This window comes from Haliotis cracherodii, unplaced genomic scaffold, assembly GCF_022045235.1.
Source record: "Haliotis cracherodii isolate W230 unplaced genomic scaffold, xgHalCrac1.p SCAF_10, whole genome shotgun sequence".
NCBI classification, from domain to species: domain Eukaryota; kingdom Metazoa; phylum Mollusca; class Gastropoda; order Lepetellida; family Haliotidae; genus Haliotis; species Haliotis cracherodii.
The window spans coordinates 48,480,870-48,500,099 of record NW_027266265.1 but is presented as its reverse complement, the minus strand read 5'-3'; the positions used below and the strand labels follow the sequence as shown (position 1 = coordinate 48,500,099).

The 19,230-nt window shown below is 40.9% G+C and overlaps 2 protein-coding genes across 3 annotated transcripts in view; one reads left to right on the top strand and one right to left on the bottom strand.

Moving 5' to 3' along the window:
• LOC139454470 (RAB11-binding protein RELCH homolog) overlaps nt 1–19,230 on the top strand; it is a 190,794-nt gene that overhangs the window by 112,771 nt on the left and 58,793 nt on the right. The window lies entirely within an intron of this gene.
• Nucleotides 1–19,230, bottom strand: part of LOC139454471 (galanin receptor 2a-like) — a 66,923-nt gene that overhangs the window by 47,462 nt on the left and 231 nt on the right. The gene's annotated exons all lie outside the window — the stretch shown is intronic.

Sequence of the window (19,230 nt, the reverse complement as noted above, 5' to 3'; positions counted from 1 at the left end):
ATACCTGATAACTTGATTAAATGTATTGTATTGTCAATATGTTGTATATATGAAGTATGCTGTATTTGTACTATATGATATACTCCCACTGTCTGAAGAGGGTCTGTATACTTCAGACAGTAGGGGTATACTTCAGACAGAGGCTGTATATTTCAGACAGGGGCTGTATACTTCAGACAGGGGCTATATATTTCAGACAGGGGCTGTATACTTCAGACAGTGGGGGTATACTTCAGACAATGGGAGTATACTTCAGACAGGGGCTGCATATTTCAGACAGGGGCTGTATACTTCAGACAGTGGGGGTATACTTCAGACAGTGGGGGTATACTTCAGACAGGGGCTATATATTTCAGACAGGGGCTGTATACTTCAGACTGGGGCTATATATTTCAGACAGTGGGAGTATACTTCAGACAGTGGGGTATACTTCAGACAGGGGCTGTATACTTAAGACAGTGGGAGTATACTTCAGACAGTGGGGGTATACTTCAGACAGTGGGTATACTTCAGACAGTGGGAGTATACTTCAGACAGTGGGGGTATACTTCAGACAGTGGGGTATACTTCAGACAGTGGTAGTATACTTCAGACGGGCTATATATTTCAGACAGGGGCTGTATACTTCAGACAGGAGCTGTATACTTCAGACAGTGGAAGTATACTTCAGACAGGGGCTGTATACTTCAAACAGTGGGAGTATACTTCAGACAGTGGGAGTATACTTCAGACAGTGGGGTATACTTCAGACAGGGGCTGTATACTTCAGACAGTGGGGCTATACTTCAGACAGTGGGAGTATACTTCAGACAGTGGGGTATACTTCAGACAGTGGGAGTTTACTTCAGACGGGCTATATATTTCAGACAGGGGCTGTATACTTCAGACAGGGGCTGTATACTTCAGACAGTGGGGGTATACTTCAGACGTTAGGGTATACTTCAGACAGTGAAGGTATACTTCAGACAGTAGGGCTATGCTTCAGACAGTGGTGAAAAATATCTGTCAGAAATATCAAATCAGACAGTGGAATACATTCCTCAAGATACTGACTGAAGCGATATGAGTCTCGAGAGACAATCCAGTCTGTCCCATGCATCCCCATTAATTGGCTTAGTCTATCTGCTCTTTCAAGCAAGCAGTCCACACCAAAACTGTGTTTCTCCATCCTGCAAGCACACAGAAGATTTCCCCTAATGGATACTCATCATTCCACAGTGAAGACCATTGTTTTGTCTGTGTGACTGCAGACATCCAACATACTTATATACAGCAGTGTTATCCTAGACCCCAATAGCGGTTCCATTGTTGTCTTAGGCACTGTGGCTTGTTTTAGTAGCTCCAACTTTGTTTGGTTCTATATCTTGGCTCTGGGAGCCACAGGGCATTGCATTGTTTAGGACCAAACCAAACATGACATTACATTGTTCTGTTTTTCTAGTGGCAATTGTATGCTCAAAGTATTTTTATTTTTTTATGCCACACTTGTCAATATTTTATCTTTATCACAGAGGTCTGTAAACAAGTCTGGCCAAAACAAACCAATGATTGATAATATGTACCAATGATTGATAATATGAACAACATTCACCGCTCCTGGAGTGCAGTGACACCCAAGTCACCAAGCCTGACCACCCAATCCATTTTGTCAATGAAGCAAAGGACACAGGAACCTAATCCAGATGACAATGCCCTTTGTGAGAGTTCGCAAAAGTAAAAAGTTAGGGATAATCTGAAAGTAACAATGTCTCCAAACCATCATGTCAAGCAAATGGCAGAATAACTTTTTTGTCTGTATCAGTGAGTGAGTGAGTTGAGTTTAACGCTTCTTTTAACAGTATTCCAGTTATATCGTGGCGTGTCAGCTTAATGTGGGAGGAAAGCCCGAAGTGATGCAGGTGTCAGACGTTTACCACTTCAGTGAAACCCACAAGCACGGGTATGGTGCTGACAAACCTTGAAAAGCAATCAGGTCAAACCGGGATTCAAACCCACAATCATAGGTTTCTGGCATACCCAAGGGACACGTGTGAAGCCCATTTCTTGTGTCCCCCGCTTTGATATTGCTTGAATATTGCTAAAAGCAGCGTAAAATCAAACTCCACTCACTCACAGTAACGCAGCACGTTCCACTGGGGTAGTGGATTGGCCAGTGGGTACAGCATTCCCCCATCCCGTCCAGGTCCCCTTGCAGTGCTAAGAGAGGCCTCTTAATGACCATACTCACACACTCACTGAGTATCAGGAGAAAAATGGACTTTCCTAATTAGATCTGTATTTCCATGGTTCAGATTACTTTCAGATTATGTCTACGTTGTATGGCATTCATGTTTGGCCATTCTTTTGGCTTCCTGGCATATATTCGCTAATTGCAATGTCACAGAATATGACCAAGGGCAACGATACACGGCAACAATTTCTAATGTTCTCAATCAAATTGCTTTTTTAATGCATTTTCTTCACAATTACTGATTAATAAATGTAACAATCTGATGGAGCTGCATCTGTCGTGACATCTGTCTTGACATCCAACCAGCAATGGATTTAACCAGGCATAGTCACCAGTGTCATTTTTTGTCCTGGTGGGCATGAAACAGATGACGGAGAGTTCTCTCCTGCCATGTGTTCTGTGACTGACAGAGGCTCTCTGCAGGCAACATAGCGCAAGGGATGTTTTTAAATGTCCTGTCACTCATTGTGGAGTAAAATAAATGTCTGTGACGGACTTACTGCAACTAAGTATGCCTTGACTTACATCAAGACTGTGAAATGAACATATCTTACAGAAAAAAACAGTTGTTAAATTATCTTAATAAATATAGAATAAAAAGGAGCTCAGAGAATCTCTTCATTCTTGATACTGCAGTAATCTAGACTTGCACACTATTATAGACTTGCATGGGCTTTTTTGGATATATTTGTTTCAGGGTCTGCACTAAAGTATGCCCAGTGGTTGCATGCTTATGCTTTCAGTAATGGGTTTGCTGGGTCCAGACTTGATCTTTTACAGACTGGAATAAAGTTGACCGCTGCCTTGTAGGGTTTCATGATGCAGGAATTCTGGGTATTTGTTTTCATAAATGATACTTGGTTTATATTGTGAGTACTAGTTCCTACAAAACATAAAACATCAACACCGGAGAATATTCTGTCTGGATTGTCTGCTGGAACAGATTTCTTTTAGTAATAAGGGCAAAATAGCGAAGAATTTTTTTTTAATGGGTCGATGAAAATCAGTTGTGTTCATGAAAATGGTAAGCATGCCATGCCCCGCCGGTTGCACCCACCCCTAACCCAATTTGTATAAAGAAGTAAGCCTTCGTTTGTTGCCTGAGACACACACCAGGGCCCTGTTCCACAAAGCGATCGGAGCGCTAAGATGATCGTAACTCCCATACTTTAACATAGGCTTACGATAGTCTTAGCGCTACGATCGCTTTGTGGAACGGGGCCCAGTACTCCTGCCTCACCACGGCAGCCTGTGAACAACTGAGGCTTGACAAGACAATCAAGTGTTGGACGAAACAATCATGTGATTTTCTTGAAGCTAAAAGCAGTATGTTAATGGATCCATGGTCTTACACAGGAAACACTGACTGCATGTTGTGTCTCATTGTGGACAATAGGGGAGCTTAACACTTATAACTACAGAGTGAGTGAGTGTGGTTTTACACTGCTTTCAGCTATATTTAGCAATATCATGGCTGGGGACACAGGAAATGGGCTTCACACATTGTACCCATGTCGGGAATCGAACCCGGGTCTTTGGCATGATGAGCAAACACTTTTAACCACTAAGCTACCCCATCGTCCCCATAACTACAGAAGATTGGATGAAAGTTGTATTGCAAATATTGTGGCAATATGTTTAGTTTGATCCACACGAGAGACAGTCAAAGAACCTGTGAGAGAATCCTACTATATTTTGAAGGCATTATTTCTGAAACAGGAAATAAATATTTTTCATGTGGAAAGTTGCTATTTGCATTCTGCTTATGAGATTGGCACACTAACATTGGGAAACATCACAGAGCCATTGGGGATATCTCCTGATGGAGATGGCAGCCTGACAGTTCAAGCATTCATGTGTCATGCCAAAGGCTGGTTTACATTATTCAAATGGTTACAATTTGCAGAGCATTCGTTTCTCGGGGTCTCCCAATGTGATAGAATCAGATTATTGCTCAAAGTGAAATAAATCCAAACATTCCTGATTAGTTATTCAACTCTCAAGCTTAGGGGTCAAGGTTGACCTGACCCGTGAAGATCTGGGGTAGAAAAGGTCTTCAGCAACCCATGATTGCTTTAAAAGGCGACCCGTGAAGATCCGGGGTAGAAAAGGTCTTCAGCGACCCATGCTTGCTGTAATAGGCGACTAGGTTTGTCTTAAGAGGCGACTAACAGGATTGGGTGTTCAGGTTCGCTGACTTAGTTGATGCATGTCATCGTATACCAACTGTGTGGATCGATGCTCATGATGTCATTCTCTGGTCCAGACTCAATTATTTAGACACCGCTGTCATACGGCTTGAACATTGCGGCATTGAACAACAAACAAGGTTGATCTGGTTGTTGAAGACGTCAAAGTTCTCGATCTGTGGGTACTGGGATCATTTGATCATGGGTTTGAATCCCAGATACACCATTATTTTCATTCTTGGTTTGTCAGCTCCACACCCAAGCTTGTGGGTCTTTATAAGTTCTGAGAATAGCTATGGGAAATATATTCCACTTGGTCATTTAACCTTTGTTGACCAAGTGCACATAGTGTAATTATTGTAACAGTTTTAGCCATGTACTTGATCATGTTCGGTTCCTCATATGCCATTATGGATGCCAGGCCTGATACACATACCAATGCATTCCGGAAAATGGATATGGCTTCTTGAAGAATTTCTTGCTCTTCAGTATATATTAATGTTGTCTTCTTCTACAAGATCTATTTGTTTGTCAAAACAGTGAGATGTACCTAACATCAGTATCGTGGGGCTCATCCTTCATAATCTCTTGAACTTTACAGGATTCTAAAGTTGAAGTTATGGGAAAATAATGAGTTTCTGATGAGGATTGATATATTTTCGGTATTGGGGCAAGTATGGCTCTGTTTTTTAGCTCACCTGGCTAAAGGGCAGTTTTACATTACTGGGTGTGTTGGGTCATTTGTCATGGGTAAAATTTTTCTTATGTTTTAAACTGCTGATATCACTGCAATTATGGAGCTGCTACTCTGCAGAAATGTTCTGCAATTGGTCTCCTGTTGGGTGCCTATTGTTCATCCTATGAGGGGGTTGGTCAGGTAGCTTAGTGGTTAAAGCGTTCGCCTGTCAAGCTGAAGACCCAGGCTCGATTTGCAACATTAGTACAATGTGTGAATCCCATTTCTGGTGTCCCCTGCTTTGATATTGCTGGAATATTGCTAAAAGCGGCATAATAACATCCTCACTCATCCTATAAGGACTGCCTCAATGGTCTTATGGATAGAGTGTTTGCCCGGAGAGTGGAAGGTCAGTGGTTCAATCCCAGGACGGGTTATACCAAAAGACATTAAAAATGGCTCCTTGTTGTCGTGCCTGATGCTTGACATTACAGAGTGAATGAGTTTGGTTTTACGCCGCTTTTAGCAATATTCCAGAAATATCACGGCAGGGGACACCAGAAATGGGCTTCTTACATTGTACCCATGTCAGGGTCTTTGGCATGACGAGCTAACGCTTTAACCACTAGGCTACCCAACTGCCCCTGACATTACGGAATAAAACAAGTTGGCAGTGTATTGTGTCTGAGTGGGATTTCCATGTTAGAGTGCAATACCTCTGTAGGCTATCCCTAAAACCTCACTTCACATGAAAGACCGCCTCCGTTGTCTAGTGCTAGAGCATCCGCCCAGAGAGCGGAATGGTTCGGGGTTCGATCCCCGGCCACGTCATACCAAAAGACGTTTAAAGATGGTACTTGTTGTTACCCTGTCTGGCGCTCGGCATTAAGGGGCTAAAACAAGGACTTGTCGGCCTCGGAGTCAGTATACTGTGTCCGAGTGGGGTATTCATGTTAAACTGCAGCTTGGTATCTCAGTGAGCTAGCACTATAAATCGGCATCAGTCCGGACTAGTAAAAGCAGCAACACACACGCACGTGCATGCATGTCGCTATATAAGTGCAATAATCTTGGATGCGACGTTAAACCCCACTTCACCTCACCTAACTTCACATGATCAAAAAGCCACTACAGCCATATAGGATTTCAAGAAAGAACCTCTCAAAACATATCACAGTTATGAAAATCAAACTTTGTGAAGACTATTACCTTTAACATCAACATGTAAATTTCCCTGCAGCTGTCATTGGATTTCATAATCATTTCAGGGCAGCTTTGGAGCCAAAACTTTCTTTCAGTTGTGATTTTGTTGTCAGTTGTATTAATTTAAAAACATCACCTCCACTGCTACTGCAGCTATGAAGCTTTAGCTGTGAAGAAATATGACAACCAAGTCTGTTGGTAATCCATTGGAGCCATATTGAATTACTTTGCTGTATGTTTTAGATGATTGGTAAAGTGAATGAGTTAACTATATTAACATATACAGAGGTACAGATAAGCAGCATATTTGCGTAAAATACCCAAAAAAAATATTCAAAACCCTATTGCTTTCAATTAACTTGCATACAGAAACTCATGCATTGAATGACAATCTCAAATGTATAAAAACAGCACACGTAAGTACCCAATGAAGATTTTTCAGCATGTGTACAAAGGAGCTTATTTCCGAAACACAATTACGAGCTAATTTTCTTTCTGAGTCGATCCTATATATCTAGAACTTTTATATACAACTTTAACATTGTTTCATATATTTTTTTTTAATCTTAAAATGTTCACTAATTTTGGGGAAAAAACCAATAGACTGATGAATAGACGAGTGAAAAAATATTGGTTACCCAATGAAAAATGTAATAACTCAATTAAAATAGAAACCCTAGAGTGAAAACTCAATCGCTCAAAAAGTAATCTGGAGCTCTTCATGTATGAACAATATTCACATCATAATGGAAAGTACAGCTGTGTTGGAGTTAATTGATACAATGGCAGCATGCATGACACTGTATGAATGCAGTTAGAACAGTATTTGTGGAGGGAATATCTAGCAACTTTCCATAATGTTTACAAAGGTATTTACATACCATTTGATATTGACAAAGGAATTTTTCAGATAAATACTGACTCTGATACATTTATGGAATAAATATGATACGTCTCATCTCTGGTTTCTGTAACCAGCACAATGGTTGGTTCCACGCCACCACCAACCATTGACAACCATGCCAAATTAAGGTTATGGAAATGTGAAGGATGAAATTCAAAAGATTCATTATTAATTCAGTTTGGTCAGCTAGTGGATGTACCCATAATTCATGATCTTCGTCAAGTGGGTGTATTTGAGGAGATTGCGATATTTGTGTCTGTACCTTCATGACTTAAAGTTTGGTTGAGCAGTGACCTGTATATCCCTGGCCCCTGTGAATGAGCTCTTCTGTATTCTTGTTGTCATTATTGGAATATCTTCTGTTTACAGAAGCATCAGGAGCATTCTTGGCATTTGATTATCTTTCCTTTTGAGCAGGACTGCCCTGAGAAGGTGACGCCAGGCGTCTATGGTATCAAGGCTATTTGATGAATACCAAGCTATTACATATATTTATGAAGACAGATAATTTGCAGTTTGGTTCCCTGAAGGGTTTTCAATTCGTCATACCTAATGTCCTATTTAGGATGGAAGTAAATTGTAACAAGTTTGTTCTAGAAAGAGACACTGGTTGTCATGGTGCCACGGTGGTTGTCATGGTGCCGCGGTGGCTGTAACGGTGCTATGTTGGCTGTGATGGTGCTACGGTGGTTGTAACTGTGCCGTTGTGGTTGTAACGGTGCCACGTGGGTTGTGATGGTGCTATGGTGGTTGTAACGGTGCCACATGGGTTGTGATGGTGCCACATTGGTTGTAACGGTGCCACATGGGTTGTGATGGTGCTATGGTGGTTGTAACGGTGCCACATGGGTTGTGATGGTGCCACGGTGGTTGTAACGGTGCCATGTTGGCTGTGATGGTGCTACGGTGGTTGTAACTGTGCCATTGTGGTTGTAACGGTGCCACGTGGGTTGTGATGGTGCTATGGTGGTTGTAATGGTGCCACATGGGTTGTGATGGTGCCACGGTGGTTGTAATGGTGCCACGTGGGTTGTGATGGTGCCACGGTGGTTGTAACAAGGCCACATAGGCTGTGATCGTGCTACTGTGGTTGTAACTGTGCCATTGTGGTTGTAACGGTGCCACGTGGGTTGTGATGGTGCTATGGTGGTTGTAACGGTGCCACGTGGGTTGTGATGGTGCTACGGTGGTTGTAATGGTGCCACATAGGCTGTGATGGTACTACGGTGGTTGTAACTGTGCCACGTGTGTTGTGATGGTGCCACAGTGGTTGTAATGGTGCCACGTGTGTTGTGATGGTGCTATGTTGGCTGTGATGGTGCCACGTTGGCTGTGATGGTGCCACGGTGGTTGTAACGGTGCCACATAGGCTGTGACGGTGCTACGGTGGTTGTAACTGTGCCATTGTGGTTTTAACGGTGCCACGTGGGTTGTGATGGTGGTATGGTGGTTGTAACCGTGCCAGTTGGGTTGTGATGGTGCTACGGTGGTTGTAACGGTGCCATGTTGGCTGTGATGGTGCTACAGTGGTTGTAACTGTGCCATGTTGGCTGTGATGGTGCTACAGTGGTTGTAACGGTGCCATGTTGGCTGTGATGGTGCTATGGTGGTTGTAACGGTGCCAAGTTGGTTGTGATGGTGCTACAGTGGTTGTAACGGTGCCATGTTGGCTGTGATGGTGCTACGGTGGTTGTAACGGTGCCACGTTGCCTGTGACGGTGCCACGTTGCCTGTGATGGTGCTACGGTGGTTGTAACGGTGCCACGTTGCCTGTGATGGTGCTACAGTGGTTGTAACGGTGCCACGTTGCCTGTGAGGGTGCTACAGTGGTTGTAACAGTGTCACGTGTGTTGTGAGGGTGCTACGGTGGTTGTAAGGGTGCCATGTTGGCTGTGATGGTGCCACGGTGGTTGTAATGGTGCAACATATGGAAAAACATAAAATATGACAGCCCCATGATTATTGTGTTTGGCAAGGCAAAACAATGATTGATATTGTGAGCAATGTTCGACACCACCATTATACACTATGACCACCCAATATATATGTTGCCTTGCATGACAAGCATAGGTTAGGGAGACTGGGTAAACCAGTGGTTGACGGCATGATGCTCACCGGGGTAGAATAGGTCTTTAGCAACCCATGCTTTCCGTAAGAGACGACAACGGTGATTGGGTGATCATGATATTAATCACATGATTGTCTGGTCCAAACTCAATTATAAACAGACTGCCATGATATAGCTGGAATATTGGAGACTGCGGTGTTAAACAACAAACAAACAAACAAAGCATGATACCCTACTGTCAGGTTACCATGCCAATATAGTCGGTCTGGAATTTGACGTAGAAAATGACATCGAAAACTAAACTAAAAGACAGCATGAGTTTTTGTTAGTTAATCAGTCTTCTGATCAAGTCTAGATATCCAGGGCCAGTGTTAAAAAACGATCTTAGCGCTTAAATGATTGCATAGGTTTTTAAAGGTCTTAACACTAAGATTGCTTTGTGCACATGGGCTTGGATCATGACACGTAATTCAACAGTACAAAAAGCATAGTTAAACACCCACTCCACTACGTCAAAGGAATGTGCTTAATAAGCACATCTCTATTAGATTTGTCACATTACAGTCCATTGGTGCTGACTGACTCTATTACAGCAGGGTAATGGATGTCTTTGGATATATGTGTGTGTGGTGCACCTGTGTAGGACAGCCTTCTGAATGTCAATTGTATTACCAGGAGCTTTACCATGTGAAGTATGACCACACTTGATAAACTGTTTCGGTATTGTGCAATGCAATCATCACGATGCCTGTGTTGTGAGATAGGTGGCAGCGTGGGATCACAGAGGTGTTGAGTGCATCACACACCAGGTGGCAGCACCGGAGGTTGCCAGGAGAACATCTGTAGTTGTAATTGCCTGTCCTACTGGAAATGCTGCTGAGAACATGGATTTTTAGCTGTAATACTTTAAACGTTCACATTTAGTGCATTATATATTTCAATGTTAACGTTTATGTTTACATTAAAGCGTTGTAGCGGAAACATGTGCGACAAAGATACCAAATAGTGTAAACTTTTCGGCATAATAAATTTGTTATGCTGTCTTTAGTTGCCGTAAACGGTGTCATATTTTCTTGCTAACCTAACATGACACCGTTTACGGTAACTAAAGACACCATAACTAATAGTATTCCCAACTGCATATTTTGCATCCCTTCTCAAGTCTTGTTCATAGATACATTATGTTGTGCTTTGTTACACTTGGGTTGTATAATACTCGTATCACCCCAGTGTCTATTGGAGTCATCAATAGGACAATCAATAACAGAGAAAACTGCTATATTACAGTATATTTCAGGCCTCACTGAGGCGTCGTTGATCAAACCATTGATACCTATCACTGAGGTGGCCTTTAATACAATTAGGTTTAAAACTGCAGTTTAAATACTATACTATATTATCGCAATACAAGTTTCCGGCAACAATAGAAGGCAATGATTGACATTTATCTGAATAATAAATTATATTTGGTTATAGAAAAATCAGTTAATATCCCAAATGATTGTGAAAGAAAAATCAAATAATCTTTTGCCCTAGTTCAAGTAATGAGGTGCCACCTGTCTGTGGGGCATTTACATGCCCCCTGGGGGAACAATGAATTAGTTATTAGATTTTCAAGCAATTTGTTTTCAAAAGTGAGTCGGGAGTGCATGGTGATGAAAATCTCTGTGTTTTATTTTCTATTAGTTTGTTTTTGAAACGACACCTATTAAAAAAAATGAAATTAGAAACCGAAAAAAAGTCATTTTGATCAGGACAATTACAGATGTCACCCCATGAAAGTGTAAGTGAATACGTTGTGGTTAAACAAGGACATGTTTAGAGGGACTGACCATTGAGGTCCTCAGGGGGCTGGGATGTTGTATCGGGATTGGTTATTTTTTCAGCTGCAGCTACAAAACAAGATATGTTTTTATTTAACACTATGAGCCTGAATTCTTTAAAAAAACACACTTTACAACAATGTAATTTTTGTGGCGGGAAATTTCTTCTTTTTTCAACATTTTTTTTTATGAAACCAGTGTATGATACACGTAATGTTTGCTACTGATGTTCTGTTGTCATTAGCAAACTATTAATCCTACTCTGTACAGTCAACTGGGATCAGTTTCAGAGCATACGCCAAGTGTATGCACAGACAGCTGGACAACAAAGATCAGTCTTGGAGCATAACGCCATGAGTACTCACGGACAGTTGGACAATAAAGATCAGTCTCCGAACATAATGCGATGTGTACTCACAGACAGTTGGACAATAAAGATCAGTCTCCGAACATAATTCGATGTGTACTCACAGACAGCTGGACAATAAAGATCAGTCTCGGAGCATAACGCCATGTGTACTCACGGACAGCTGGACAATAAAGATCAGTCTCCGAACAACGCCATGTGTACTCACGGACAGCTTGACAATATAGATCAGTCTCCGAACATAATGCCATGTGTACTCACGGACAGCTGGACAATAAAGATCAGTCTCCGAACATAACGCCATGTGTACTCACGGACAGCTGGACAATATAGATCAGCCTCCGAACATAACGCCATGTGTACTCACGGACAGCTGGACAATATAGATCAGCCTCCGAACATAACGCCATGTGTACTCACGGACAGCTGGACAATATAGATTAGTCTCCGAACATAACGCCATGTGTACTCACGGACAACTGGACAACAAAGATCAGTCTCCGAACATAACACCATGTGTACTCACTCACAGCTTGACAACAAGGATCAGTTTCCTAGTAGAACAGCAAGTGTTTGAGTAACGAGGCATGCTTCACTGGTTCCATGGTAGTTACACTAACCTCATACGACCCCAGCAGTTGTATTACAAATGTTCTGAAACATGACAATAACTGATGCCTATTTATCGATTAATGTCCTCAATAATTGTTGAGTGGACAATGGAAAAGCAGTTATATTCACCTAGTTACCTCATTCCAGTTTAGTATGTCAGTTATAAACGGACCTAAGGGAGGTGGTATATAGTTATACCAAGGAATTCTGTCCGTCTGTCCTTCCGAGGACATTTTTGTGTACGACCTATAACTTGAAAACTACAACAGGGATTCTTTTCAAATTTAGGGGACAGTTTCCATACTATCAGAAGAGGTGATTTGTAAAGTTTGATTATGATATGTGGATTTGATGAGAAAATATAAATGTTTACATATTTTAAGCTTAGATATTTTTTTTACTTCAACATTTGTTTGAACTATAACTTGAGAACTACTACATGGATTCTTTTCAAATTTAAGGAACACTTTCTATACTTAAAGGAGAAAGTGTAAGTTTCATATGTATATTTTCTGAGAATTTTTTTTTTTTTTTTATGTTTTGAGCTTTGAATGTTTGTTTTTTTAACGATAACATTTGTGCGACCCATAATCTGAAAAGTGCTTGATGGATGCTTTTTCAATAAGGGGAACAGTTTCTATACCAATAGGAGAGGTGCAGTGAAAAGTTTGATTTTGATGTGTGGATTTTCTGAGAAAATATTGCTATTTTTATGTTTTGAACTTGGAAATATTTTTATACCCCCAACCTACAATGATGCACCTTTGCATCTTTGAATCATGTCATTACTATGTTATATTATTGTGATTTTTAAAAGAAACCGGCTCAAACATTAAGGCATCAATATATTTCCAGTATCCAAATTGCTCTTGTGCTGATGTTGGAGTCGGGGTCAGCTAGGGTATAGAGCAAGCCTTCGCACTATTTGTATTGTTGATAATAGAAGTGGTTCAATGGTCCTGCAAATTAGATGACATTAATGAAAATATCAGGATGACAGCTATGGATGTTGTGACCACACTGATTCGCGTACTTCGTTCCTGTTATATGCAGTAGAACATGCCATTTAAGGATTGACTGTGTAATATTTCAGTTCATTTGAAGTATGAATAAAAAAATCGATGTGCAAACTGTATGAATCAGCATAGCTGACTCTTCAAAAAGTTTATAACATTGCTGTAAAAGTACGATGCAATTTAATTTAATTTGTCAACCAACTTTCTACTTATATTTTAATCCAATTATGATGGTAATCTTTATTGACAAATATAGCATTGTGATTAGACATGATTGAAAACGTGGCTGCTCTACCTGGTTCAACATGTGTTATTCAGAGTTGGAATAAAGGAATCAAAGATGCGTGGCGCAACTCACTATATCAAAGCCGAGTGAGTGCCACTTTGTTGTTTATGTCAAGTGGAAAGACTTAATAGTGATTGCTGCTACGTCTACTACGGTACATGGACACTGTACATTATTTGTCACAATTATTATTAAACAATGGTGCCAAATACATTTCAATTTCTCATTGCGTACACATGTTGTCGTCTTGATTTCTTGAGCATGCAATTGTATTGCTGTGTATCTATAATCAATTGTATTGCTGCTGTGTATCTATAATACTGTTACTTGAAGTCCATGCCTCGCTATCTCTTATGTCCGGATATCTCGAAGTTACACAGAGATAACAGGGTTCGACATTGTTCAGCATATTTTTCCAGTTTTCATGAATACTGATGATGAACACAGGGATGTTCAAGTCTCCAATGTCGAAAGTAAGTCTCTCTGCAGTTTTCATGAATACTGAGGCTGAACACAGAGATGTTCAAGTCTCCAATGTCGAAAGTAAGTCTCTCTGCAGTTTTCATGAATACTGATGATGAACACAGAGATGTTCAAGTCTCCAATGTCGAAGGTCAGTCTCTCTGCAGTTTTCATGAATACTGATGATGAACACAGAGATGTTCAAGTCTCCAATGTCGAAGGTCAGTCTCTCTGCAGTTTTCATGAATACTGATGATGAACACAGAGATGTTCAAGTCTCCAATGTCGAAGGTCAGTCTCTCTGCAGTTTTCATGAATACTGATGATGAACACAGAGATGTTCAAGTCTCCAATGTCGAAGGTTAGTCTCTCTGTAGTTTTCATGAATACTTAGATGAACACAGAGATGTTCAAGTCTCCAATGTCGAAAGTAAGTCTCTCTGCAGTTTTCATGAATACTGAGGCAGAACACAGAGATGTTCAAGTCTCCAATGTCGAAGGTCAGTCTCTCTTTAATTTTTATGAATACTGAGGCTGAACACAGAGATAATCAAGTCTCCACTGTCTGAGATCAGTCCTGTACTGCTATCTCTACGCTTGGTTCTGATGCTGTCTCCATCATCCTCTCATCAGTGTTGTGCATATGGTACAATCCAGTATCATGTATCCATTTCAAGATGCAGACAGCATCTCATACTGTTGTTTAAGCAGAATATGGTATGAATGCTCAAGGATACTGTGAACCATTTTTACTGATTGTTGTTGAGTGGTGAAGATTCTCTAAGATGCCCCATCCCAGAGACTGAAGGGAAGACAATGCTGCCATCTTGACTATGATTGTTGTGGAATGGTACAGATTCTCTAAAATGCACCATCCCAGACACTCTGATGGGACGCCAATGCTGCCATCTTGACTATGATTGTTGTTGAGTGGTGCAGATTCTCTAAGATGCACCATCCCAGACACTCTGATGGGACACCAATGCTGTCATCTTGACTGTGATTCTTGTGGAATGGTGCAGATTCTCTAAGATTCACCATCCCAGAGACTAAAGGGACTACAGACTGAGTGTCACAGTCCTTATGTGCCTTTCAGAGGTCAGCACCTTAATCTTAACACATAGCCATTCACTACTCTATTCCTATAAATTTCTCATGAACTTAATGAGGTCACACATGGTTGTTGGCCCTGGGGGTCGGAGATGAAAGCTTTACTGCCAGGTCTTGTCTGCAGGATCCTTGTCAGCATGATAAGTTTAATGTCTCAGTCATAACATAGCAATTATTGAGACAAACCACTCTCTAAATTTGGCAAAACAAACCTTTACATTTGTCCCGATGGACTATTAGGGACCTGGGATGTTGATGATTGTCTGCTGTGGCAACCATTGGCTTTGTTGAATGACATGTAGTTTATCATTCATTCATCCCCAGAGTGACTTCAGATCAGCTGTGTCAGGTAGAGCCTCATCTGTAGTTCCACACACATGCACACACATGCACACACATGCACACAACACCTACAACAATTTGTAAAAATAAAAACAACAAAACTCTTTTCATATTCAATCTCTGCTAATGTACATTGCTGACTATTTCATGAACATGTGTTTATGAATTATAATGAAATAGTGATGATACCAGGTGTTTGCAAAAACACACACTCAGATGGACTCACACATGCACATGCAGATACGCATGCACGCACGCACGCACGCACGCACGCACGCAAGCACACACACACACACACACACACACACACACACACACACACACACACACACACACACACACACACACACACACACACACACACACACACACACACACACACACACGACTGTGTTAGAAGTCCACTGTGGTTTGACAATCAGGTGATGGCTTGGACGTACATGGCTGGTCATGGCTCACATTCCCTGAACCATACTATTTTCCCTTTCGCCCACAAACAGAACACACACAAATGGGGGAATGAAGATTATTCCAGTGGTTAAAACTTTGTTACCGAGAGCACATCACATATTCAGAATAACAAAAGATTTGACATTCACAAGGAAGCTTCGGATTGTTTTATCATTTCACAAGTTCCTTTTTTTTGTATCAGTCAATCATTTTCTATAAATGATTCAAGAATTCTAAATAAGCTCAGGATATTTATGCTTTAAATGTATAAATATTTACAATAATACTGATCTGTCTTCTTCTTAAGGCAGAACAGTTTGCACTCCAATTAGGAAGTGGATTCCATTTTCAATTTTATTCAATTTGCAAAACACATATAGTCAGTCTGTTCTTTCTATTCAATGCAGTTGTAGTTTCAGTTGCAAGTTCATTAGAGCTACATCTAGGTACATACAAACATTTTTGTCTAAAACTGCTTATTCAAACTCTTCACTTGTGTAGATTGTTGTTAAGTTATCATGTGCAGAGTGAAGACTTGTTTTCAGGACAGTGTGCTTTGACCAAACAAATTATGATGACTTATATGTGAGTTAGTGAGTTGGCGTTAGAAGCCTTTTGAACAGTATTTCAGTTGTATCATGGCATGACAAAAAACATATTGGTATTGAGTGTGTGAGTGAGTTGGTGTTGGGAGCCTTTTTGGACAGTATTTAAGTTGTATCATGGCATGGTAACAGAATGGTATTGGGTGTGTGAGTGAGTTGGTGTTGGGAGCCTTTTTGAACATTTTTTGTTGTTGTATCATCATCACTATCATAGCATGACAACATGATGGAAGAGGATGAGTGAGTGAGTTGGCGTTGGGAGCCTCTTTGAACAGTATTTCAGTTATATCATGGCATGACAACATAATGGAAGAGGGTGAGTGAGTGAGTTGGCGTTGGGAGCCTTTTTGGACAGTATTTCAGTTATATCATGGCATGACAACATAATGGAAGAGGGTGAGTGAGTGAGTTGGCGTTGCGAGCCTTATTGGACAGTATTTCAGTTATATCATGGCATGACAACATAATGAAGAGGGTGAGCGAGTGAGTTGGCGTTGGGAGCCTTTTTGGACAGTATTTCAGTTATATCATGGCATGACAACATAATGGAAGAGGGTGAGTGAGTGAGTTGGCGTTGCGAGCCTTTTTGGACAGTATTTCAGTTATATCATGGCATGACAACATAATGGAAGAGGGTGAGTGAGTGAGTTGGCGTTGGGAGCCTCTTTGAACAGTATTTCAGTTATATCATGGCATGACAACATAATGAAGAGGGTGAGTGAGTGAGTTGGCGTTGCGAGCCTTTTTGGACAGTATTTCAGTTATATCATGGCATGACAACATAATGAAGAGGGTGAGTGAGTGAGTTGGCGTTGGGAGCCTTTTTGGACAGTATTTCAGTTGTATCATGGCATGACAACATTCAGGGAGAGATTAGCCCAAAGGGTCAAAGGCTGTAGACATCTATCACTTTGAAACCCATGGCATAGTCCGGATGTTGGCAGGCCAAGGTTTTGTTTTGGGCAAGTCTAGGAGTCCAAGAAATGAAAAGCAAATCAAGGGGCTGGGATGTTGTATTTATAACAAATGTTCGCTCAACATGATGGTAGTCATGAAAACAAAATTTGTGAAATTATTTGTTCACCTCCTCCTTTCACAGAAATTATTTTGCATGTTTTGAAACACATCCGAAACAGGCCGAATAAATATTCTGTTTCTAACACAAATCCCAGGTCCCCACCAGAATATTAAATGGTGAATCCATCCAGCCACTGAACCACCCACGCCCTAATCAATTACAACCTCCATGTTCTCATGATGCTACAAAGATGTACACAAACAGGAAAGACACCAGATTACAGGACAGGAAACACAACTCCTGGGTGTTAAAAGATGTCACCTGCATCTGCAGGATATTATCCAAACACATTGAAGAGACTTCTCTTGACATTTATGGTTTGAAGTCTCTTCCAACTTATCTCCCCTTGGTTCTTCCTGTGAGGTGGTCAGACTGTAAGTAGTTGGCTCCATGCCATCTCGGACCTGTGATAGTCTCCTTATCTGACATTTACCTTTCATTCTAGCGGACAATATGGCCAGTGTGTTCCCCTACTACAGGTGGTCTATGGTTAAAGATGTGCTTGGGGTATCAAGGTAGTGATATATGCCAGTGTTACCACCATGTGGTATCAGTAATGAAATGTTTTCTTTCTGTCAGGCTGTTTAATGAGGACAGCTTTGTGGAGGGAAACATGTGTTAAGACCATTTTGTGGGGGTTTGATGTGATGTTTGAGGAGTAGGGATAAACAAGCTGTGAATGATGGGAACCACACACATGCATGCACACACACATACTGACACACACATGCATGCACACACACACTCACAGACACACATACTGACACACATATGCTCCCAGACCCACACTCACGGACACTCACACATACTGACACATGCATGCACACACACACACACTCAGAGACACTCACACATACTGACACACATGCATGCACTCACAGACACACATACACACACACACACACACACACACACACACACACACACACACACACACACACACACACACACTGAATATTGCAATAATGTTCCAATTGTATGCATATTATGCTGTGGCATACATACAGACGGACAAGGGGTTGGTATTCGAGGTTTTAAGTGTATCACAATATTTTGCAATGCACAAGTCGCTGAACCATACTATTTTCCCGTTCATGCTGACCTTACTGTAATCCTATGGCCCTAAATGAAGCAAGTCTAACTAAGATTTGCTGCAGGCTCTGAATCTCCCCTCTCACTATGGATTCTTTTCAATTAATAGAGTTAGTTCTTTCTATCAAAGTTATATATTTTTAGAGACTAGACGTTTATCTAAGCTCAAAATAGAACCTTACTTCTGAAGGCTTGTTGTGCTCCCAAAACCAGACCAGCGAGAAGGCCTTCAATATGGTTAAGTCATCAACTGTTATGCCTCTGCGATAGCATGGATTGTACACGGCTCAAGATAGAATTTTAGAGAGTTTAGTTGTGCTCAGTAATTTTCATCATCATCATTATGTTCATGAAATCATGAGATTATCAGATACTATTGAGATGGTCAGATACCAACATGAATACTTAATACAAGGACACCTTGACTTCATGTTTTAATCTTAAAACTGAATATTGCAATAATGTTCCAATTGTATGCATATTATGCTGTGGCACTTAGATTTTGATTTAAAACATTTCATCATCTTCACTATCTTCTTTCATCTTTCTCCTCTATTTACGTTTTTAACTCAACAACATGAAAGACATTGAAATATGTTGTTTCATTTTTTTATTTTTCACTGTGTTCCAGTGTTGAACCTCGTTGCTTTTCTAAAATTTTCACTATAATTGCTAAACAGGTTATGTTTTCAGTGATAGTTTTGAAGTAGAACCGTA